Genomic DNA, 25,517 nt, shown 5'->3' with positions numbered 1-25,517 from the left:
CTACAGTTAGGACCATATATATTTGGACACAGGCACAATTTTAGTTTTTTTCAGGTATTTACCAAAACATAATAAAGCTATAGTTATATAATAGATATGGGCTGAAAGTGCACACTCTCAGGTTTAATTTGAGGGTATGTACATCCAGATTGGAAGAAGGGTTTAGGAATTACAGCTCTTAAGATTAGCCATCCCCATTTTTCAAGGAACCAAAAGTAATTGGACAATTGAATCAAAAGCGTTTTCATGGCCAGGTGTGGGCTACTCCTTCGTTATTTCTTCATCAATTAAGCAGGTAAAAGGTCTGGAGTTGATTCTAGGTGTGGTATTTGCATTTGGAACCTATTGCTGTGAACCTACATCATGCGTTCAAAGGAGCTGTCCATGCAAGTGAAACAGGCCATTGTAAGGCTTCAAAAATGAAAAAACTCCATCAGAGAGATAGCAGCAATATTAGGAGTGGTCAAATCAACAGTTTCATAGATTCTGAGGAAAGAAGAACACACTAGTGAGCTCAGCAACATAAAAAGGCATGGACGTCCATGGAAGACAACAGTGGTGGATGATTGCAGGATCCTCTATATGGCAAAGAAAAACCCATTCACAACATCCAGACAAGTGAAGGACATTCTCCAGGGGATGGGCGTATCATTGTCAAAGTCTACAATCAAGAGAAGACTTCACGAAAGCAAATACAGAGGGTTCACCACAAGGTGCAAATCATTCATAAGCCTGAAGAATAGAAAAGCCAAATTAGACTTTGACAAAAAACATCTAATAAAGCCAGACCAATTCTGGAAAAGCATTCTTTGGATGGATGAAACTAAGATGAATCTGTACCAGAATGATGGGAAGAAAAAAGTGTTGAGAAGGCTTGGAACAGCTCATCATCCAAAGCACACAATGCTATCTGTAAAACATGGTGGAGGCATTGTGATGGCATGGGCATGCATGGCTTCCAGTGCCACTGGGTCAATGATGTTTATTGATGATGTGACAGAAGCAGCCGTATGAATTCTGCAGTGTGTAGAGATATACTGTCAGCCCAGATTCAGCCAAATGCAGCAAAGTTGATTGGACAGCACTTCACAGTACAGATGGACAATGACCCAAAACACACTGCAAAATCAACCCAGGAGCTTTTGAACGAAAAGAAATGGAATATTCTGCAATGGCCGAGTCAGTCACCTGATCTCAACCCAATTGAGCATGCATTTCACTTGCTGAAGGTAAAACTAAAGGCAGAAAGACCCACAAACAAAGAACAACTGAAGACAGCTGCAGTTAGAGCCTGGCAAAGCATCGGAAAGGAGGAAACCTAGTCTTTGGGAATGTCCATGGGTTCCAGACTTCAGGCAGTCATTACCAGTAAAGGATTCTCAACAAAATATTACAAATGAACATTTTATTTATATTCAATTGTCCAATTACTTTTGGTACCTTGAAAAAGGGAGGATGGCTACTCTTAAGAGCTGTAATTCCTAAACCCTTCCTCCAATTAGGATGTACATACCCTTACAATAAACCTGAGAGTGTGCACGTTCAGCCCCTATCCATTATATCACTATAGCTTGAATATGTTTTGGTAAATACCTGAAAAAAAAAAACCTAAAATTGTGCTTGTGTCCAAATATATATGGACCCAACTGTATATTACCAAAAGTATTGGGATGCCTGCATTTACACGCACATGAACTTTAATGGCATCCCAGTCTTAGTCCGCAGGGTTCAATATTGAGTTGGCCCACCCTTTGCAGCTATAACAGCGTCAACTCTTCTGGGAAGGCTGTTCACAAGGCTTAGGAGTGTGTCTATGGGAATGTTTGACCATTCTTCCAGAAGCGCATTTGTCAGGTACTGATGTCGGATGAGAAGGCTTGGCTCGCATTCTCCGCTCTAATTCATCCCAGAGGTGTTCTATCGGGTTGAGGTCAGGACTCTGTGCAGGCCAGTGAAGTTCCTCTACCCCAAACTCGCTCATCCATGTCTTATGGGCCTTGCTTTGCGCACTGGTGCACAGTCATGTTGGAACAGGAAGGGGCCATCCCCAAACTGTTCCCACAAAGTTGGGAGCATGAAGTGGTCCAAAATGTCTTGGTATGCTGATGCCTTAAGAGTTCCCTTCACTGGAACTAAGGGGCCAAGCCCAAACTTCTGAAAAACAACCCCACACCATAATTCCCCCTCCACCGAACTTTACACTTGGCACAATGCAATCAGACAAGTACCGTTCTCCTGGCAACCGCAAAACTCTGACACGTCTATCGGATTGCTAGACAGAGAAGTGTGATTCGTCACTCCAGAGAACACGTCTCCACTACTCTAGAGTCCAATGGCAGTGTGCCTTACGCCACTGCATCAGACGCTTTGCATTGCACTTGGTGATGTAAGGCTTGAATGCAGCTGTTCGGTCATGGAAACCCATTTCATGAAGATTTCTACGCACTTTTGTTATGGTAAACTGAAGGCCACACAAAGTTTGGAGGTCTTTAACTATTGACTTTCAGACATTTGGCAACTTCTGCGAACTGTGCGTTTCAGCAGGCGCTAACCCTGCTCTGTCATTTTATGTGGCCTACCACTTTGTGGCCAAGTTTCTGTTGTTCCCAGTTGCTTTCACCTCTTTATAATACCACTAAAAGTTGACCGTGGAATATTTAGTAGCAAGGAAATTTCACGGATGAACTTATTGCACAGGTGACAACCTATCATGGTACCATGCTTGAATTCACTGAGCTCTTGAGAGCAACCCATTCTTTCACAAATGTTTGTAGAAGCAGTCTGCATGCCTAGGTGCTTGATTTTGTACACCTGTGGCCATTGAGGTGATTGTAACACCTGAATCCAATGATTTGGAGGGGTGTCCCAATACTTTTGGCAATATAGTGTAAGCTGAAGCTCTGTCAGATTGGATGGAGAGCGTCTGTAAACAGCAATTTTCAAGTCTTACCAGAGATTCTCTATTGGATTTAGGTCTGGACTTTAACCGGGCCATTCTAACACATAAATATGCTTTGATCTAAACTATTCCATTGTAGCTCTGGCTGTATGTTTAGAGTCGTTGTCCTGCTGGAAGGCGAACCTCCGCCCTAGTCTCAAGCCTTCTGCAGACTCTAACAGGTTTTCTTCTAAGATTGACCTGTATTTGGCTCCATCCATCTTCCCATCAATTCTGTCCCTGCTGAAGAAAAGCATCTCCACAACATGATGCTTCCACCACCATATTTCACGGTGGGGATGGTGTATTCAGGGGGATGTGCAGTGTTAGTTTTCCACCACACATAGCGTTTTGCTTTTAGGCCAAAAAGTTAAATTTTGGTCTCATCTGACCAGAGCACCTTCTTCCACGTTTGCGGTGTCCCCACATATGGCTTCTCGCAAACTGCAATCAGGACTTCTTAGGGCTTTCTTTCAATAATGGCTTTCTTCTTGCTACTCTTTCATAAAAGCAAGAATTGTGGAGTGCTAGACTAATAGTTGTCCTGTGGACAGATTCTCCCACTTAAGCTGTGGATCTCTGCAGCTCCTCCAGATTTACAATGAGCCATTTGGCCGCTTCTCTGATTAATGCTCTCCTTACCCGGCCTGTCAATTTAGGTGGATGGCCATATCTTGGTAGGTTTGCAGTTGTGCCATATTCTTTCCATTTTTGTATGATGAATTGAACATTGCTCTGTGAGATGTTCAAAGCTTGGGATATTTTTTTTTATAACCTAACCCTTCTTTAAACTTCTCTACAACTTTATCCCTTACCTGTCTGGTGTGTTCTTTGGCCTTCATGATGCTGTTTGTTCACTAATGTTCTCTAGCAAACCTCTGAGGAATTCACAGAACAGCTGTATTTATACTGAGATTAAATTACACACAGGTGGACTCTATTTACTAATTAGGTGACTTCTGAAGGCAATTAATTCCACTATATTTTAGTTAGGGGTATCATATAAAGGGGGCTGAATACAAATGCACACCACACTTTTCAGATATTTATTGGTAAAAAAATTTTGAAAACCCTTTATTATTTTCCTTCCACTTCACAATTATGTGCCACTTTGTGTTGGTCTAGCACGGGTGTCGGCAACCCGCGGCTCTTTTTCACCTTGGCTGCGGCTCCGGAGCACACTGCCCACCAGGTGACAGGCAATAGGGCAGCAATGGGCAAACTACGGCCCGGCGGACCTTTTAATCCGGCCCGCGGAGCTAGGCTCCCGCTAGGCTCATCTCACAGTCCGCCCTGAAGACCGGTGTAGCATGAAAATCTGTCTCCTATGAGGATCTGTCCCCCTCGACGTATCTGCGCATGTGCCGGAGATCGCCGATCGGCTGCTAATGCCTGAAACTGGCACATGCGCAGATACATCGAGGGGGACAGATCCTCATAGGAGACAGATTTTCATGCTACACCGGAACGGCGCGGGAACACAGCGAGAGGAACGCGCAGAGCAAAGGTAAGTGAATTGACACAGGGGGGACTTGGGGACTTAATATGGGGGATGAATTACTATATAGGGGATGAATTACTATGGGGGATGAATTACTATATGGGGGATTAATTACTATGGGGGATGAATTACTATATGGGGGATGAATTACTATATGGGGGATGAATTACTATGGGGGATGAATTACTATATGGGGGATGTATTTTCAGTTTTAAAAATGTGGCTCTCAAAATAAATTTCAATCGTGGTTTTGGCGAGATTTGGCTCAGTTGAAAAAAAAGGTTGCCCACCACTGACCTAAGGCTATGATTGTGATTATGATGATACACTGTGGCCCTGGTTAACCCTTTGCTTACTGGGCCCTTAAACCCCCTTCATGACCAGAGCGCTTTTTGCAATATATGCAGTGTCGGATTTGTTTTAAATGTTGCAATGGTTTTGCAGCTCCCAGTCTTTTTTTCCCTCTCGGAAACGGGTCCAAGTGGCTCTTTATGTCTTAAAGGTTGCAGACCCCTGGTCTAGCACATAAAATCCCAATAAAATAGATTTACATTTTTGGTTGTAATAAACAAAATGTGGAAAATTTCAAGGGGTATGAATACTTTTTCAAGGCACTGTACATGGTTGGTAAGGTTGAATAAATACACCAGTCCATCCAGTTCAACCTGTGTGGGTGTGTTTATATAAAGAATCATATCTCATTTCCCTGTATATTGTGCTTATTAAGATGCCCATCTAAGAGTTTTTTTGAAACTATCAATATTTCCCGCTGCCACGGGTAACGGGTTTCTGGACTGGTTGGATTAGGGGCTGCAGCTGAAGGTGTTGGAGTATATTACATGGAAAACATGGATGTAGCATGCTCCAAAAACTGAACGTGGCCTTTAAGAAAAAAACATAAAATGGAAAAGATCAAAATTCTAAATTCAATCAATAAAATGAATACACACACAGCGGGTAAAATAAATATTGAACATGACACCAGTTTTCTCAGTAAATGTTAAGTTGTGTGTAATAACATGGAATGACACAGTGACAAAGTATTGAACATGCTAACTGAAATTTATTCAATGCTTTGTACAAAATCCTTAGTACAAAATCCTTAGTAATGACAACTTCAAGGCGCCTGTATGAGAGAAACTAGCCGCATGCATCACTCAGGTGTGATTTTGGCCCATTCTTACACACAGTCTTCAAATCTTGAAGGTTCCATGAGCCTCTTCTATGAACCCTGATCTTTAGTTCTTTCCATAGATTTTCTATTGGATTCAGGTCAGATGACTAGCTGGGCCATTCTAGCAGCTTTATTTTCTTTTGTTGAAATCAATTGATAGTTTCCTTGGCTTTGTATTTGGGATCATTGTCTTGCTGAAATGTCCATCCTTGTTTCATCCTCATCGTCCTGATAGATGGCAGCAGATTTTTATCAAGAACATCTTGGTACACGTTTCCATTCATCCTTCCTTCAATGACATGAAGGTTGCCAGTACCGTATACTGGAAAACAGCTCAATATCATGATGCTCCCAATTCCAAATTTGATTGTTTGTATGGTGTATTTGGGGGGATATGCAGTGCCATTTGACCTCCAAACATGGGGTGTATTATGGCATTCAAAGAATAAAATTTTGATCTGACCACAATGTATTTTCCCATTATTTCACAGGCTTGTCTAATTGTTGTGAAGCAAACTTTAATTAAACTTCTACATTTTTTTTTTATAGCCCATGGCGCTTGAGTGCATTACTTATTGTTTTCTTTAAAATAATTATACCTGCTAATTGCAGGTCTTTCTGAAGCTCTCCACAAGTGGCCCTCGGACAACTCCTGTGATAATTCTTTTCACTTCTTTGTCAGAAATCTTGTGAGGAGCACCTGGTAGTGGCCGGTTTATGGTGAAATTATGTTCTTTTCACTTCCGGATTATTCCCTGACAGTGCTCACTGGAGCATTCAGAAGTTAAGAAATCCTTCTGTAACCAATGCCATCAGTATGTTTTGCAACAATAAGGTTGCAAAGGTCTTGAGAGAGTTCTTTGCTTTTAGACATCATGAGAGGTTTCTTGTGTGACGCATTGGTAATGAGACACCTTTTTATAGGCCATCAGTTGAAACTGAACCAGCTGATATTAATTGAACTGACAAGGGGCAGGATTGCTTTCTAATTACGGATAGATTTTAGCTAGCTATTTTATAGAGTGATCCTTAAAAGTAGTTTAATCACTAAACCGCGCCAATTGATGCTTTTAAATATTCAATATTATAGCCAATCAGCTGCCACTTTAAATACTATGTCAAACTTATTCCAAAAAATACCACTCCTAATATTGGTGGTAATTAGCGGCACATTATATATATACTGTATGTGTCACATTAATTCCTTTTGATAATCTCTATGTGCAAACTCATTTACACAAATACTAAGTGACATAAATTATATGTGACATAAAAATATATAGGAATATATATTATGATCCTAGCTACCATTCTTATCATGGGTGATTATTGGAGGAACCGCCCGGTCTTAACAATTTGGAGTCTATAAAGTGGAAAAAAGGCTGTGTTCTGATGATCCTGATTTCTGGAATTTATGCAATAAGGCTCATTAAAGGCTATGTTCTGGTGAGTGCACACCTAAGAGGGGGTGTATGAAAGGCACAACACGTGGTTTATTTATTTTTGCACTGGGAGTCACATTGTGGAAGATTTTTTGGACTTTTTTTTTAATTTATTATTAATTACACTGGACTCATGTTTTACGGTGTTTTGTGGGCAATATTATATCATATATAATTTGTTTATTTTTTGTCACATATATTTTTATGTCACATATAATTTATGTCACTTAATATTTGTATAAATGAGTTTGCACATAGAGATTATCAAAAGGAATTAATGTGACACATATACATAATGCGCCGCTAATTATCACCAAGATTTCAGCTGGTGTCTTGGCTTTCCATGCCTTTTTGCACCTCCCTTTCTTCATGTGTTGAATACTTTTTCCCTGTGTCATTCCATTTTATTACGCATAGCTTAATTTGTGGACTTATCTGTTTTGGTTTCTTTGTATATTTGGATTGCATGGGTTGTTACTAATGTGTGATGAAAATTTCATGTCAATAGCAACTTTAGTAAAATGATGACGTGTTCCAATATTTTTTTTACCCCCGTGTGTGTGTATATATTATACAACAAACACACACACATATATATACAGTGTGTGTGTGTGTGTGTATATATATATATATATATATATATATATATATATATATATATATATATATATATATATATATAAAATTTTGCAAGTTCTCCCACTTAGAAATCATGGAGGGGTCTGAAATTCACATTGTAGGTGCATTCCCACTCTGAGAGACAGAATTTAAAAACAAAATTCAGGAAATCACATTGTATGGTTTTTAAAGAATTTATTTGTCTTGCACTGCTGAACATAACTATTTGAACACCTATGAAACAGCAAGAATTCTGGCTCTCAAAGACCTGTTACTGTGCCTTTAAAAAGTCCACCTCTACTCCACTCTAACTTAGTAGCACCTGTCTGAGCTCTTTAAAGACACCTTTCCACCCCACAGTCAGTCAGACGCCAACTACTACCATGGGCAAGACCAAAGAGCTGTCAAAAGACTGCAGAATGAAATGAAAACGAGAAGCGCCTTGTTTTGGAGCCGCACAGCCCTTTATGCATTGGTGGACGATCCCTCCAGGCCTGGTTCCATCTGTTCGCCACCTGTCTGAGCCCTAGAGTGCAGGAGAATTCGTCTTTGTTAAGCTGTCAAAAGACACCAGAGACAAATTGTGGACCTCCACAAAGCTGGAAAGGGCTACGGGCAATTGCCAAGCAGCTTGGTGAAAATAGATCAACTGTTGGAGCAGTTGTTAGAAAATGGAAGAGGCTAAAGACAACTGTCAGTCTCCCTCGGACTGGGGCTCCATGCAAGATCTCACCTCACTGGGTATCACTGATAATAAGAAAGATGAGAAATAAGCCCAGAACTACAAGGGAGGAGCTGGTCAATGACATGAAGAGAGCTGGGACCACAGTTTCAAAGGTCACTGTCGGTAGAACACTACGCTGTCATGGTTTCAAATCATGCATTGCATGGAAGGTTCCCCTGCTCAAGTCATCACATGTCCAGGCCCGTCTGAAGTTTGCCTATGACCATCTGGATGATCCAGAGGAGGCATGGGAGAGTCATGTCAATCCCTCCACTGGCTTCCGATTGCGCAACGGATCAAATTTAAAATCCTAACAGTGACGTACAAAGCTGTCCACCATACTGCCCCGAACTACATCACCGACCTAATATCCAAGAACTGCCCAGCACGCACACTCCGCTCCTCACAAGACCTCCTTCTCTCTAGTTCCCTGGTCTCCTCCTCCCATGCCCGTTCCAGGACTTCTCCAGGGTGTCACACATCCTCTGGAACTCCCTTCCCCAACCCATCAGATTATCACCTACTCTCCTCTCCTTTAGGCGCACCCTGAAAACCCATCTCTTCAGGGAAGCCTACCCCCTGCTAACTTGACCGACCTCCTCCACTCTTCCTACCACTCCATCTTCCACAGCTATCTCCTCCTGTACCACTATCCCGTCCCTTCTAGATTGTAAGCTTGAAAGAGCAGGGCCCTCGATCCCCTCATGTTTTGCATTGTATTGGTATTGTTCTGTCACATGTTCTGTCCCCCTTTGTAATGTACAGCGCTGAGTGAACTATCGGCGCTTTATAAATACTGTATAATAATAATGTGGTCAGATGAGACCAAATTAGAACTTTTTGGTCTAAACTTCACTTGTCGTGTTTGGAGGAAAAAGAAGGATGAGTTGCATACCAAGAACACCATCCTTACTGTGAAGCATGGGGGTGGTAACATCATGCTTTGGGGGTGCTTTTCTGCGAAGGGGACAGGATGACTGCACTGTATTAAGGAGAGGATGAATGGGGCCATTTATTGTGAGATTTTGAGCAACAACCTCCTTCCCTCAGTCAGAGCATTGAAGATGGGTCGTGGCTGGGTCTTGCAACATGACAACGACCCGAAGGACACAGCCAGGATAACCAAGGAGTGGCTCCGGCAGAAGCATATCAAGGTTCTGGAGTGGCCTAGCCAGTCTCCAGACCTAAATCCAATAGAACATCTTTGGAGGGAGCTGAAACTCCGTGTTGCTCAGCGACAGCCCCAAAACCTGGCAGATCTAGAGGAGATCTGTGTGGAGGAGTGGGCCAAAATCCCTGTTGCAGTGTGTGCAAACCTGGTCAAGAACTGCAGGAAACGTTTTACCTCTGTAATTGCAAATAAAGTCTTCTGTACCAAATATTAACACTGATTTTCTCAGGTGTTCAAATACGTATGTTCAGCAGTGCAAGACAAATAAAGTCTTAAAAAATCATACAATGTGATTTCCTGAAATTTTTTTTTTAATTCTGTCTCTCAGAGTGGGAATGCACCTACAATGTGCATTTTAGACCCCTCCATGATTTCTAAGTGGGAGAACTTGCAAAATCGCAGGGTGTTCAAATACTTCTGTTCCTCACTGCACATACATACACACACACACACACATATATATATACACACACACTGTATATTGAACTCTGTCTGTGGTTTAGGGTTCAATCAACCAACCCTACATATATAAACCCCCTTCCCCAAATGTTAACCTTTCAGCTAGGCATAGAAAATGCCTATATTAGTCCATGTGAATGAACCCTTATTAATTCCTCTAGTTTTGGAATGGGATTTGCAACAAACTCACAGAGGTGTGATAGTTAGTTGTCCAAAGACTTTTGGCCCTACAGTGCATTCATGGATTTCAGCAACTCTTCACTTTAAAACTAAAAATCCTGTACTCCCCTCCCATTAGACCAGAGTTTTTAAAACCTATTTAAAAACAGCATTTTCAAACAATTAAAGTGAACCCCTAGGAAAATGTTGCAATCAATCGAATCCTTAAGCAGAATACTGTGAGTGCTGGATAAAAAACACTGCCGTAAATGTAAATTGAGGTCTCCACTGATTTTTCTATGTGGAAACAAATCCCACAGACTAAACAGAATAAAAGGCTGTAAACAACACTGCAGGAAAATGAATACAGTATTACCCTGAATACCACAAACAAAGGGTGTACTTTGTGGAAGCATGATGACTGAGAAACGACTAGAAAAGACTATTTCTAATGTGCTGATTTAAAATCCGAAAACTATTCTTATCATTCATACAGATCATTCAGCAGCAGAACAGAGCAGCAAGCCTCCAAAAGGCATTCTACGTTGTACTATATGGCTTTCAAATGATACAAAAGTGCCAAAGCTAACACAATGTAATGCACATGCTTTCAACTAAATGCACCTGTAATGCTACGCAACAGGGAGTATTTTGGCATTTTCTGCAGCTTCGGATTCATTCTTCTTCCCTACATCTCATTCTTCTTCCCTACATCTCTCATCACCTCTTGACATTCTCTACCCCAGCAGTTTGTGTGGATTTAAAACCATTAGGGCCCATTCACATTCTAAAAGTTTTGCTACTTAGGAGCTGTTCATGCCCTCAAGAAGGACAAGGCAAGTTTTAAGGTGGTCATGCACAAGTCAATAAATGATTAATTTCCTTTTCAATCAAGCTCCTCTATTAGGAATAATCATTCTGTAGTTATCACCCCACTAAACTGAGAAGCCACACATGGGAAAGTGGATCTAAATCGATAGAGAAATTACAATTGAAACTTACGATAGTTTGTTATGGGTCACATCTCTGCTTTCACCATATAATTTCATAATCTGATCACTTGAAATACAATTGCATTCATAAAAAAAATCTCAGCGTTGGCAATCAGTGCAAAACTATCAATAATTCACAACCCTGGCAAATCAACGGTTTACCATTATCCAATCTATATAGAGTCTAGATCGATCAGAAGGGAAACGATGGTTATTCAACTATTTGCGGATTTGATTGCTTTCAATGAATTGCACATCGATCAGATAACAAAATTGAAGTTTAGAATGGCCATCACCCATTTAGGGCCAGGATCAATATCTCTGCCAGCCAACATTAAACACATTCAAAGATGGAATGACAAGCTCAATTAGAGTGAAAGATAACATGAAAGGATTGGCACCTTTATTGTGTAACAATTTAGAAGTTTAAAAACAAATGCACACTAGGGATTAAATTCCCCAATAAAGTGTACCCAAACATTCACTTACTACCCATATCCAGCGGCAGATATAATAGCACAAGAAAGTCATCTTCCAAAATAATTTTCTCTTAAATATTTACAAAAATGCTACTGTGCTGATGCATCTGAAAAGAAAAGATGAGTTGTCTTGTGAAGCGAAAGGGACCTTAGGAGAAGACTTGGTGACCTTTTTAGTAAACTACACACCCAATACCAAACAACTCCAATTATTTAAAGATCTGTTCTGAACTTTATTCCTTGAATAGAAAGGCACTTTCTTTTTAGCTGGAGACTCAAACTTGGCTTTAGACCATATTTTATATAAATCCTACACAGCAATCTATAAATTCCACCCCAAACAAAGCCACAAATTAGCAGATCTTCCTTTCCAGAATCAATTGATAGCTGCTTGGAGGGAAGCTAATCCAACAACATGAGATTACACCCATTATTCTAACGCACATAAACAATATCCTAGAATAGATCCTGTGTTTATTTCTTTGGCTTAAGGCTCCATGCACACGAGGGGTTTTCAGCTCCTAGAAGATAAATAGTGTTATCCCATGTGTCCATGCACACTATTTTAGATTAGTAGCGTTTTTCAAGCTTCAGCGTTTAGGAGCAGAAAAAAAATTGTAAATGTAGAGTTTTTGGGAGGATTTTTCTGGCAGAAAAAAAAAACACTGAACGCGCCTATCCCTAGGTTCACACCTAAGCGGTTTCTACAGCGTTTTGCAGAAATGCAGTACAGTCTATTTAACATGATTTCCTATGGGACATGTTCACATCTCAGCGTTTTCTCGTGCGTTTCTGGAAAGGGTCAGGGACTCAACATTGATTATTTTGAATCCTTATGCTGCTAGCATTAGTACATAGATAGGAAAGTATATCACATTTACTAGTTTTACATTTTTTTTTTACATTTTATTATCTACTTCCTAGTTTCCATGTCTAGGCAAATGATATCATACATTCCAGGAGTCTTTAAGGGGGTAAGAGGGGTTTTCTCAGCTAAGCACACCCTCCTGCCTGAACTAAGGGCAGATATATTCCAGGAAGTGCTACATAAATCAGCTGCCCTTACTCATGATAGCCATGGCCAGAAATGCTAGGGGGTGTTTTTCAAAGTGATTCAGCAAAATAAAGCAGGGCGACATGGATGGATGAATGGGGGAGTTTGCTTTGAATATTAAATATGAATTAAATAGCATTTTTATATGTGGTATACAGATAGTGCAGTTCCGCTTTACTTCCCAAAATGCTATGATCCTACTGGTAACTTGGTCTGACCATGACCCAAAGTCATGATATTCTTTTCCAATATGACAGCATCTGTGGGATTTCACTAGCACCTAAATGAATCCTTGCTAGGAAACTAAGCCTACAGTTCTGATATAGCCCAATAAAATAGAACATACTTTGACCTGAATAGACAAGTAGATACAACTTGGGCACAATAATTGACTCATGTATGGCCAGCTTAAGTTCTTTATGTGCTTTATTCATTTATAAGAGGGTTCCTTATTCAACTTTCCTCATGCTTAAATAAAGCACAAAGAACTTAAGCTGGCCATACGCGAGTCATTTATTTTTTGTTTAACCACCCCCATTCCTGACCAGACCTCTTTTTGCTATTTGGCGCTGCACTATTTCAACTGATAAATGAGTGGTCATGCAATGCTGTACCCAAACAAAATTTACATCCTTTTTTCACACAAACAGAGCTTTCTTTCGGTGGTATTTGATCACCTGTATGCTTTTTATTTTTCATGCTATAAACAAAAAAAGACCATAAAATTTTGAAGAAAAACAATATTTTTTACTTTCGGCCATAAAAAATATATAGTAAACTCAAAGTTAGTCATAAATTTAGACCAAAATGTATTCTGCTACATGTTTTTGGTAAAAAAAATCCCAATAAGTGTATATTGATTGCTTTGTGTGAAAGTTATAGCGTCTACAAACTATGGTATAGATACTGCAATTTACGCCATTTTTTTGCTATACAGCGCTGCACTAGTTTAATTGAGAATTGAGCGGTCATGAAATACGGTACATAAATGAAATTTACATCCTTTTTTTCACACAAACAGAGCTTTCTTTCAGTGGTATTTGCTCACCAGTACACTTTTTAATATTTAGTGCTATAAACAAAAATTTTTAAAAAGTTTTTTTTTTTTTTTTTTAAAAAAAGGTATTTTCTCATTTCTGTCATAAAAAATATCCAAAAAACTAAAATTTTGTCATAAATTTAGGCCAAAAATGTATTCTGCTACATGTTTTTGGTTAAAAAAATCCCAATACATGTATATTTATTGCTTTGTGTGAATGTTATAGCGTCTACAAACTATGGTATAGATAATGGAATTTAAACAGCTTTTACTTTCTGACTGCCCATCACATTTCTTGAGGTGCTAAAATACCAGGACAGTACAAACACCCCCAAATGACCCATTTTCAGAAAGTAGACACCTTAAGCTATCTGCTGAGAGGCATATTGAGTCCATGGAAGATTTATTTTTTTTTCAACTAAATCTTGGAAAATGACAAAAAAAAATTTTTTCTTTTTTACATAAAGTTGTCATTAAATTATATATTTCTCACACAAGCCAGGATATATGTGGAATTACACCCCAAAATACATTCTGCTACTTCTACCGTGTATGAGGAGACCACATGTGTGAGACTTTTTGGGAGCCTAGCCACATACAGGAGCCTGAAATTCACTTTGAAAGCATGAAGGTGCGTAACTTCTTCATTACCCATCCCAGTTCCGGAGGCCCTGAAATGCCAGGATAGCACCAACCCCCCTCCCCCCCCAAATGACCCCATTTTGGAAAGAAGTCACCCCAAGGAATTTAAAAAGAGGCATGGAAAGTATTTTGCAGATCTCATTTTTTCTCACAAGGTTTTGAAAAAAAGAAAAGAATAATATGTTTTTGTTTTCCTTCTTGATTTTCCAAAAACATGTGGCAGCAAACGAGATCTGCAAAATACTCACCATACTTCTTATCAAATTCTTTGGAGGTGTCTACTATCCAAAAAGGAGTCATGGGGGGGGGGGGGGTTGATGCTATCCTGGCATTTCAGGGCCTCCTAAACTGTGATCGGTAGTCAGGAAGTGTAATGAGGAAATAAAGCCCTTTAAAAGCCTGAAGGTGCTTATTGGATTTTGGGGTCCAATACTTGGCTAGACTGCCAAAAAGTCTCTCACATGTGGTACCCCCATACTTGGGAGAAGTAGCAGAATGTATTTTGGGGAGTAATTCCACATATACCCATGGCAAGTGTGAGCAATAAATCATTTAAGAGACAATTTTGTGTAAAGAAAAATGTTTTGGTTTTTTTTGTCATTTTCCAAAAACTTGTGGTAAAAAAAATAAATTCTTCTATTGACTCAACATGCCTCTCAGCAAATAGTCCGGGGTGTCTACTTTCCAAAAAGGGGTCGTTTTGGAAGGTGGGGGCATTTTATGCCCAGCATTAGAAATTTATGCCACACATCATTCACTCTAACCACCTGAAGACATGAAGACTTCTCAGACACTTTTTGTTCCCATGAAAAAAAAAAAAAAAAAAAAAAAATCGGTATTTTTTGCTAGGAAATTACTTTGAACCCCCAAATATTATATATTTTTTAAAGCAGACATCCTAGTGAATTAAATGGTGGGGGGGGCAAGGGCGCTTTTTTTTTTTTTTTTTTTAAAGTTAATTTGATTTTTTTCATTATTTTTATACTGTCCCTTTCATGTTTTTTGTGGGGTTTTTTTAATCACTTTTTATGCTTATGCTATCACAGGAAATGCAAATATCACCTATAACTTCAATGGGCATTGTCATATATTCTTTTTTGAGAAATCTGGGGTCTATCAGACTCTAGATATCTCCTCTGCCCTTACATTATCTAATCAAACCAAGATCGGTGTGATCAGATGCTTTCCCAATTTACAAATGGCATGGTTTATATCCTGCGAAACTGAAGTGATGAAATGCTCGTAACTTCCGATTTCTTAGGCTATAGAGATGATTGGCACCATTCCAGTCTTCAATCAGCTCTATGGCCATCTGGCAGAAACACCAGCTGGATTCTGAGGTTCCCCGATGGCACGGGATTGCCCGAGAAGGCCGTAGAAGGCAGCAGGAGGGGGGCATCGTCTCCTGCTGCTTGTAAAATCAATCCTGCAGCTAATTAGCCACTAGGACTGCTTTTACATGAAAGCCATTCACCGGCTGAAAAAAACGATACCAGGATGATGCCTGCAGCTGTAGGCATCATCCTGGTATAACCATTCAAAGTCCAGTGATGTACCAGTACATCGCTGCTCCTTGTTGGGTATATATGCAGCCAGTGGGCTGAATGAAAAAAAGAGAAGAAATCTCTGCCAGAAAAAAAAAGTGTGTGGTATGCTCACCATTAGAATATACCGCCCTGCATCCACCCACTTCTAATGGTGGGCACACATTAGGTCACACGGTGCCACATGCTCCAATTCCAAGATTGTAAACATCTAAATGGTGGCACGCTTGAATAAAAATTGTCCACGTATAAGTGGTACTTCATATGGAAAAAGGATGATACCAAGTCCCAAACTGTCTTGCCACTGCTCCCCATGTAGTCTGGAATCTTTTCCCTCATAAATCCAAAACTTATATGTATACCCTGTTGCCCGCTCACAGGTCTTATACATCTTGACCCCATATCTGGCACACTTGCTGGGAAGAAATAGTTTGAATGCAAGGCAGACAGAAAAATTCATGAGGGACTCATCAACACAGATGTTTTGCTGGGAAGTATAGACATCTGCAAATTTTAAGTTAAGGTGATTCACGAGGTGCCCAATTTTGTACAGGCGGTCAAATTCAGGGTCACCCCGAGGACAACAGAGTATATTGTCGTTGAAATGCATAAAACACATTATACTCTCATATCTATGCTTGGCCATGGGAGTAGAGAACACGGGCATATGATGAATTGAGTCTGTTGACCAATACAACCGCAATTCATTATTTTTTAGTAATGCCCATGTTAAGGGTTAGGCCCAAAAAAAATTTAAATTTGGAAACCGTAATGGGTTTCCATGCGACTGGTCTGGCAAGGTTTGAATTTGGGATGGCGGCAATAAATTGTTGTGCATATAAATTGCTTTGCTCTACAATCAATGCATACAGATCTTCCGTGAAAAACAGCTCCATAAAATCAAGGGGAGTAGTTAAATTTGCTGTTTCTAGCTGAATTCCGGGTTGGGCAGTGAATGGGGGAAGTACGGGTTCGGATTCTGTGAACACTGCGGTTTTGTGTGCAATGTATCAAGTGACCTACTGACACTGCACTTGCTGGGGAAGAAGGGGGGGTAAGTGTAGGGGCTAAACGCAGGTGCCGGGGCTGATCCCGCTAATGCTGTGTTTTTGGGAACGCTATACTAATGTGAACGCTGGTATAGGGCTGATCTGATCAAAGATATTGATCCGTTCAGACACTATACTAGAAATGGAGGTTTATTGCGTATGAGCGTGTTCCTGGCAATCAAGGGGTTAAATGTGATTACTGTTGTACTGATGGGCAATCTGAAGCTGTCTGGGAGGGGCGTGAAAACCATGGGAGCGCAAATCACATATATATATACATATACATATATATATATATATATACATACATACACACACACATACATACATATATACACATATATATATATATATACACATACATACATACATGATTTTGCGCACCCATGCCACCCTGTAGCAGTATTTCTGCTATAGGGAGGTCAGGAAGCATTTACAGAAGCGGTTTGTGTTATGACATTATGTTACTTTAACGGACAATTGCGCGGTCATGCAGCGCTGCACCCGAATGAAATTTATGTCCTTTTTTTCCCCACAAATTGAGCATTCATTCGGTGGTATTTGATGTTATTTTTTGCGCTATAAAAAAAAAAGCACCGACAATTTTGAGAAAAAAACTACATTTTGGAATTTTTGCAATAAAACATGTCCAGTAAACAAAATTTAAAAACCAAATTTCGTCATAAATTTAGGCCAAAATGACAAAAATCCAAATACGTGAAAGTTATAGCGTTTACAAATGGTGGTATGGATACTGGAATTTTTTTTTATATTAATAATGGCGGCAATCAGCGACTTATGGCGGCGATCAGCGACTTATGGCGGCGATCAGCAACTTCTGGCAGGACTGTGGCAGACATTCTGATACTGGGAGGTCACTGACATCCCCAGTGACACCAATACAGTGATCAGTGCAAATAAACAGCACTGACACTGTACTAATGCACTGGGAAGGAAGGGGTTAACATTGGGAGGCAATCAAAGGGTTAACTGTGTGACGGGAGTGTTTTACTAGAGGGCAGGGGTGTGCAATTCACTGTAAGCACACTGACTGAGACGGCTGTGCTCAGCCATCCCGATCAGTGTGCCCAAACGGACAGGGAGTAAACAATGCAGCACTACTCCCTGTCAGTGCTTGCAGGTAATCACCGGGCTTCGGTGGGTAATCACAGGGACCCGGTGATTGACACCCGTGGCCGCAATTGGCTGCGTGGGTAGGGCTATATATAAGTGATTTTGCGCAGTGGTGCCGCCCTGCTGCAGTAGATCTACTGTGGCTGGTCGGCAAGCAGTTAATCAATCCCTCCTGCTGCGCTATTGTATTCTGACAGTAGAGAGACTTCCCTGCCATTAGAATACACTGATCAGCATCACCGACTATAGTCAGGGGCTGTGATCAAGAGAAAATTTTTCCAGTCACCCTGCTCATACATGGATTAAAATTCTGTCAGTTTTGCAGTGAATTATGATCCATGTATGGCCAACTTTAGTGAACAAAGAACTAATGAACAGGGAGAGTGGAAAACATTGATAAAGCATTTGCTTTTTAGTAGCCATGATCAAGGATCCCTTATTTATTTTGCAGGCTGCAGTCTCCTCTTTTGGCTACAGCCTACAGTTATGGAATGTGCTCCCTCTGTCTGAAGGAAAAGGTAATATTTTTTAATGGCACTCTTAGGGACTAAGCATAAAAAGCTGTCTTTATCCCTCCTAACAATCCTTCTTCCATCACGCCCCTTCATTTTGCTTGAGTTATTCTTCTGCCCGCCTTCCCCATATTTCTTCTTGATGCGCTAGTTTTTCCCTCTCCCGTGAATATCTCCTGGATAAAGAGATGCTTTTAAATTAAAATAAACAAGAATATACTTGTATTTCATATTTCACACAAGAAAAGCACATCAAAGATGTCCACTTACTGTATGCAGCTGTTCATAATACAGTATATGGTAACATTCTACTCAAGCCCAAGTCATTTTCTCCTGTATGTTGACATGACTGTAACTATGATGTCATGACCATGTGTGTGACAAAACATCTGTGTCTTAGACACTCTTAGATTGTAAGCTCCAAGGAGCAGGGCCCTCCTAACCCTCTTGTATTGAAGCTGTATTGTCTCTCCTTATATTATAAAGCGCTGAGCAAACTGTTGGTGCTATATAAATCCTGTATAATAATAATAGACACAAAGAATTAAAAAGCATAGAAATACCCTGTCACCACCTCAAATATGCAAGTAAAACACAGAAATGTAGAGTATTTAAAATGCTTAATTGCAGTGTTTTTTTTTCTTTTCCAATGATTTTTATTTAAATTTTTAGAGTGACAGAGTTATACACAATGAACAATCTGCACATATTTCTATTGGATTCACATTGCAATCATTCAGTGCACAACATAGGGCATTGTTAGCATTGTTCATGTACAGTTGTGCTAAAAAGTTTGCAAATCCTGCAGAAATCGTGAACTTTTGGCATTTACCTTGAAACTATGACCGATCATGCCAACAAACGGTCTTTTATTTATAGATATTGATCAAATGAAGCCATTGGCCCTGATGAAAAGTTTACATACCCTGGAATGTTTGGCCTTGGTACAGACACAGAAGGTGACACACACGGGTTAAAATGGAATTAAAGGTTAATTTCCCACATCTGTGGCTTTTTAAATTGCAATTCGTTTCTGTGTATAAACAGCCAATGAATTTGTTAGCTCTCACTTGGATGCACTAAGCAGACTAGATACTGAGCCATGAGGAGCAGAAAAGAGTTGTCAAAAAGAAACCTCTACTGCATCAATGCTACAAAAAAACCCAGTTACAAAATGCCCAACAACACCTTGACATGCCTCACCAGGCTTTTTTGTGGCATTGGTGCAGTAAAGGCTTCTTTCTGGCAACTCAACCATGCAGCTCATTTGTGTTCAAGTATTGTCAAATTGTGCTCCTTAAAAACTACTACACCGTCTTTTTCCAGAGCAGCCATTATTTCTCCTGAGGTTACCTTTGGGTTTTCTTTGAATCCCAAACAATTCTTCTGGCAGTTGTAGTTGCAGTTTTTTTTGTCTACTTGACCTTGGCTTGGTATCAAGAGATCCCTGAATTTTCCACTTCTTAATAATTGATTGAACAGCACAGACTGGCATATTTAAGGCTTTGGATATATTTTTATATCCTTTTCCATATTTATAAAGTTCCATTACCTTGTTGTGCAGGTCTTTTGACAGTTCATGATTTCTGCCAGGGTATTCAAACTTTGGAGCACAACTGTATATGTATGCTTTAAAATAATTTTGCAGTATTAACAGTATTTCAACTACAAGGGATTACTGGGAAAACAATAGGAATGATACAATTATTTGTGCCTTCTTCTGTCATTTAAAACTCATTATTTAATTGCTGCTTGGATAGGACAGCTTTGGAACGGTCACATTAAATTGTGCTTATAAAAATCCATCAAACTACGTATACAATTAAAATATAATTATTTTCAATTACATTTAGTACGGTTCTAAAATATTCCATAGGGGAATTATTGCACAGAAAATCGTTTCACTGCATTGCAGCACTCCTAGATATATAAATGATGTAGACTTAATAAGATCTAAGAAAAAAAAAAAAAAAAGGATATAACGATAAACACATACAAAATAGGGCAGCAGCAGATGCAACATTAATTGTAAATGTAAATCATATGTGTGCAAACCTCTTTAGCAAATTTATAATGTGACTATAATTAACATAACAAAATCTTTAGAATAATCACTTCATAATCTCTTGGCGGTTTCTATTAGCTAATAGTACAGTGTGACATGAGTGTAGATGCTGCAAAAGGAAAATTTACATGAAGTAAATGTAAGTATTTCTTGCTTACAATTGCAACATTAGTCCACCTTTGCCAGATGCCCAAAGCATCCTCTAGCTCAAACTGTACTTCTGTATACATATTATCCAAATCGAAATAGGCAGTTTTAATCTAAGCCTACTATAGGCTAAGAGTTTCTGGAAAATGAGTTAAAGCCTAACTCCAGGTTTCTTGTAACCAAGCTGGTCCAAACAAACTAATTCCTTCACTAACAGATGCACCTGGTGGAAGCATTGTATAAACTGTATCAGCTTCATGCAGTATATAATGCTGTTCCATAAGCGGGATGGGGACTTCCCTAAGTCAGGCTGAGCTCTACTGCTCTGCCTCCTCAGTCTAAAAATTGAAAGTGTAATCTCTATAACAAAACAAGTTGTAGTGAGATAGCAGTAACTCAATCTCAGCAGAGGTAGCAGACAGTGACTCAATTAAAAATGGCATTGTACAGATTGCAGAAAGATTTATTCAAAGATTTATACAGATCTTGACAGATAGGTCTTAAGATCATAATATGTCCAGCTCCAGCAATATACATGTGATCACAATGGAGACTAAACCATACTGAAGGAGGATGGAATGAACCATACAGAACATCTTCTAGCTATGGAGTGAAGTAGGATAGCATTTTTAAAGGCAAAGAAAGAGTCCAAGTGTATCATAATAGCTAGGAGTCATTCAGGTAGAGAGGCAGGTGTACGACCTCACAATATCCACCCCAACCAATTAGAGGAAGCTTTGTACTCTTTTATGAACTGCAATACTTCCTGGGAATGGCTGGGCAATGCTCAGTCCGATTCAGTTTTGTTTCAGGAATAGGATGAGAAGTCCCCATGTTACTGCTGAAACACAACGCTGTATTCTGTATGTAGCTGATGCTACATATAGATTATACAGCACTCAGAGTGGGCGAATCTGTTAGTGAGGGAAATAATTCGCTTGGACCAGCTTGGCCCAAACAAACTACTAAAAGTCACAAGAAATTTTGGAGTTAGGCTTTAACCACTTCCTGTCCGGACACTTTTACCCCCTTCCTGTCCAGGGCAATTTTCAGCTTTCAGCGCTATCACACTTTGAATGACAATTGCGCGGTCATGCAATACTGTACCCATATGAATTTTTTATCATTTTTTGGAGACAGATAAAGCTTTATTTTGGTGGCATTTATTCACCGCTGGGATTTTTATTTTTTTTACTATGTAAATGAAAATGTCCAAAAATGTTGAAAAAAAGTTTTTTTTTTATAAAATTTTGCAAATAAATAATATTTCATCATAAATCTTGGCCAAAATGTATTCCGTTATTTTTTTAGTAAAAAAAAAAAAATCCAAATTAGTTTATAACCAAAAATTATAATTTTTAAACATTTTTTTTAAAATTTGTTTTTTTTTTTTTTTATATTATTTATTTATTTTTTATTTTTTTTTTACATACTGTCACCCTAGCAGTACAGTGTCACCATGGTGATACTGTACTACTTGTGGGGGGTGATGAAGATTTTTTTTTTTTTCCACTGATTGCTTTTACACCCATATAGGATTTAAAAGCAATCATTTCTCTTTCTCTCTGTGCATTCTTGCAGTCATTGAGAAGTACTGAGTGAGCTGTGATTGGTCACAGCTTGTCACATGGTACAAGGCTGTTGTGAATAGCCTTGTACCATGTGACCTCTATGATCATTCACAGATTTCACACGTAGTAAGCAATGATGTCACAAGTGACATCTTGCTTACTACTTTGCATGTGATCACTGATTCGCCAATCAGTGATCACACGATCGGGACCTCGTACAGAGGTCCCATCCGACGATCGGTGTTTCACTGTGTCCGGAGGACACAGCGGGCACGGATCGCGGTGCTGCGTGCTCCCAGGGAGCGCGCACAGCTAGAAAAGGAGGGTGCTGTTTATGAACGGCAACCCGCCCCTGGAGTGCCACCGTCCTGCCGTTTATAAACAGCAGGCGGACGGCAAGAGGTTAGGGAACATCACAGACTCCACAAGGTTTACTATTGTACAATTTAAAGTGTTACTAAACCCAGGACCCTGCATTCACTATATCTGGTCTCCCACAGTACACAGAACATGGAAATGCAATTATTTTAGCAAACATAAACTGCTAAATACCTTTTCTCATCAGCAGTTAGAGCAGTCTTGGGACTTCTATTAGTGTCTAGCAGAGCTTAACCAATTCAATACCGGGCAATTTTACCCCTTCCTGCTTAGGCCAGTTTTCAGGTTTCAGCACTCTCACACTTTGAATGACAATTGCACAGTCATACAACATTGTACCCAAACTAAAATTTTATCTTTTTCTTCACACAACTAGAGCTTTCTTTTGGTGGTATTTAATAACCACTGGGGTTTTTATTTTTTGCTAAATTAACAAAAAAAGACCAAAAATTTTGAAAAAAAAAAAGTTTTTCTTTGTTTCTGTTATAAAAGTTTGCAAATAAATAATTGTTCTTCATAAATTTAGGCCAAGATGTATTCTGCTACATGTCTTTGGTGAAAATAACCCAAATTAGGATGTATTTTTTAGTTTGTAGGAAAGTTATAGAGTTCACAAACTATGGTATAGATCTGAATATTGATCAATCCTGAAGCACTGACAGCCAATCTAATTTCTAGAGGTCCAAGAATGTCAGAACAGTACAGATATCCCCCAAATGACCCCTTTTTGCAAAGTAGACAGTCCGACGTACTTCATAAGAGGCATGGTGAGTTTTTTGAAGTTGTATTTTTTTTGTCTTAATTTTTCGGAAAATTAAAAAATTAAAAAAAATAGTTTCACTATTTTTTTTTTTACATATTGTCACCAGTGCAGTACAGCGTCATCACATAACTGGCATGGCGGTGATCAGGGACAGTGACTGGTGACAGTATGAAAAAAAAAATATATATTTTTTTTTATTTTTTATTAAATTTTTTTTCTTTTTTTTAAGATTTTTTTTTCATATTTCACTATGACCAAAGTAGTACGATGTTACCATAGTAACATTGTACTACTTTGGGGAAGTGATCAGTATTTTTTTTTTTTTTTTACACAATTTGCTTATAGCAAAGAATTACTTTGCTATAAGCAAGCATTTACCTGAATGACATCGATTCATTCAGGGTTTTTTTTTTTTTTGTGCTTAGCTGTGATTTGGCCACAGCTAATCACATGACATGTGCATGTGATTAGCTGTGACCATTCACAGCTAGACACTAGTATACAATGGATGGCATGAATGAAGCCATCCATTGTATACAACTGTCATTTGACCTGCTGTGATTGGTCACAGCAGGTCACAGGGTAACAGCAACAGGGCCGATACTCAGATCTGTCATCGGCCGTGTCCGAGGTACACGGCCGGTGACAGATGGCGCCGCCCTGCAGGAGCACAATCTGCGCATGTGCGGGAGGACACCATATGGCGTCCACCCGGAACTCTGATGATATTTTCTGCCTGCCATTCGGCCATAGGGCGGGCAGCAAATGGTTAAAGCTTGTAGTAGTTGATGTGCATGCACTCTACCAAGAAAAAAAAAACTCTCTAGCAATAAACACCAAAGTGAGCATGTGCAGCTTGCCCCCAAGGCTCTGTTCTATCATAAGATGGCTTGGGGACAGTAAAAGAAGGGGAGGATCAGAGAAGACCAAATATCCTTTTTACACAATGCGGAGGATAAACCCCTTAGGTTCCACAGTGAGTATAACAAGCATTCAAATCAAAAAGAAAGTAAAAGCGAGCGCTGTAAGTCAGAAAAGCAGCCAACGCACCAAAGGATACCAAACAACCTTTCAAAACATAAATATATATAAGGTGTGGCGCTTAAACAATAATCAACACATCTATATGCCAAAAATATGAATCATATAAGATACATAAAGTGACTTGTGACAAGGTGCCAAACTTGTAAAGTGACTTCAGTGATATCATGTATTCTGTCACTTTGAGAGTGACTCGTGGTAAACAATGATGATAGAATAAATTGTCCAAATGTGAGTATGGGAGATCAAAATGTCTCCAACAATAGGTGCTCCATCCAAAACAAATGGTGAGGTGACCGGTATATATGATAAGGTTGTGCACTCACCAGATGCACAGTCAAACTGCGCATTTAGAGACAATACTCTTATAGGACACACTCCAGGTTCCTGTATAGGTCTGTGTCAGGGCAGGGCTGTGGAACGGACAGGTAGGCCTAGTGGCAGGGTAACGCACTGGCTGACGACAACCACCACCAACAGACTGAAGTCCCTCAGGGCGCGGAGTCTAAGTCCCAGGCTGCCCTTCACCAGGGCCCGATGGTGGGGATGGACTTGACGCAACCAGGGACCAGGTCGCGGCCCCCGAGACACCCCAGCTGCGGTAATGGCCGCCGCCAATGGCGTGTAGCTGGTGAGAATGACAATAGCGTAGTCAGACAAGCCGGGTCAATAACAACGGGACAAAACAGTACAGAACAGTAGACAGAGAATCACAGGTCACGGGCCGGGTTCAGCAACGGAAGGTCAGATCAAAGGGAAACACAGAGAATGGTCTTAGTACAAGCCGAGTCAGAATACCAGAAGAGTCACGAGCGTATACACAGAGCTGTAGCAAGACAAAGACACAAGACACAAGTGCAAAGAGCATGTGCAGATCCCAGGCTTATATGTACTCAGCCACACCCCTCTGGGGGATGGACC

At 39.8% G+C, this 25,517-nt stretch overlaps 1 protein-coding gene across 2 annotated transcripts in view; it reads right to left on the bottom strand.

Annotated features, from left to right (window-relative positions):
* Nucleotides 1-25,517, bottom strand: part of MSH3 (mutS homolog 3) — a 240,024-nt gene that overhangs the window by 106,503 nt on the left and 108,004 nt on the right. The window lies entirely within an intron of this gene.

The sequence above is a fragment of the Staurois parvus genome, unplaced genomic scaffold (assembly GCF_062004578.1).
Source record: "Staurois parvus isolate SC_StPar_1 unplaced genomic scaffold, SC_StPar_1.0 ptg000618l, whole genome shotgun sequence".
NCBI lineage: Eukaryota > Metazoa > Chordata > Amphibia > Anura > Ranidae > Staurois > Staurois parvus.
The sequence above is the reverse complement of the archived record's forward strand: the minus strand, read 5'-3'. Positions and strand labels throughout refer to the sequence as shown.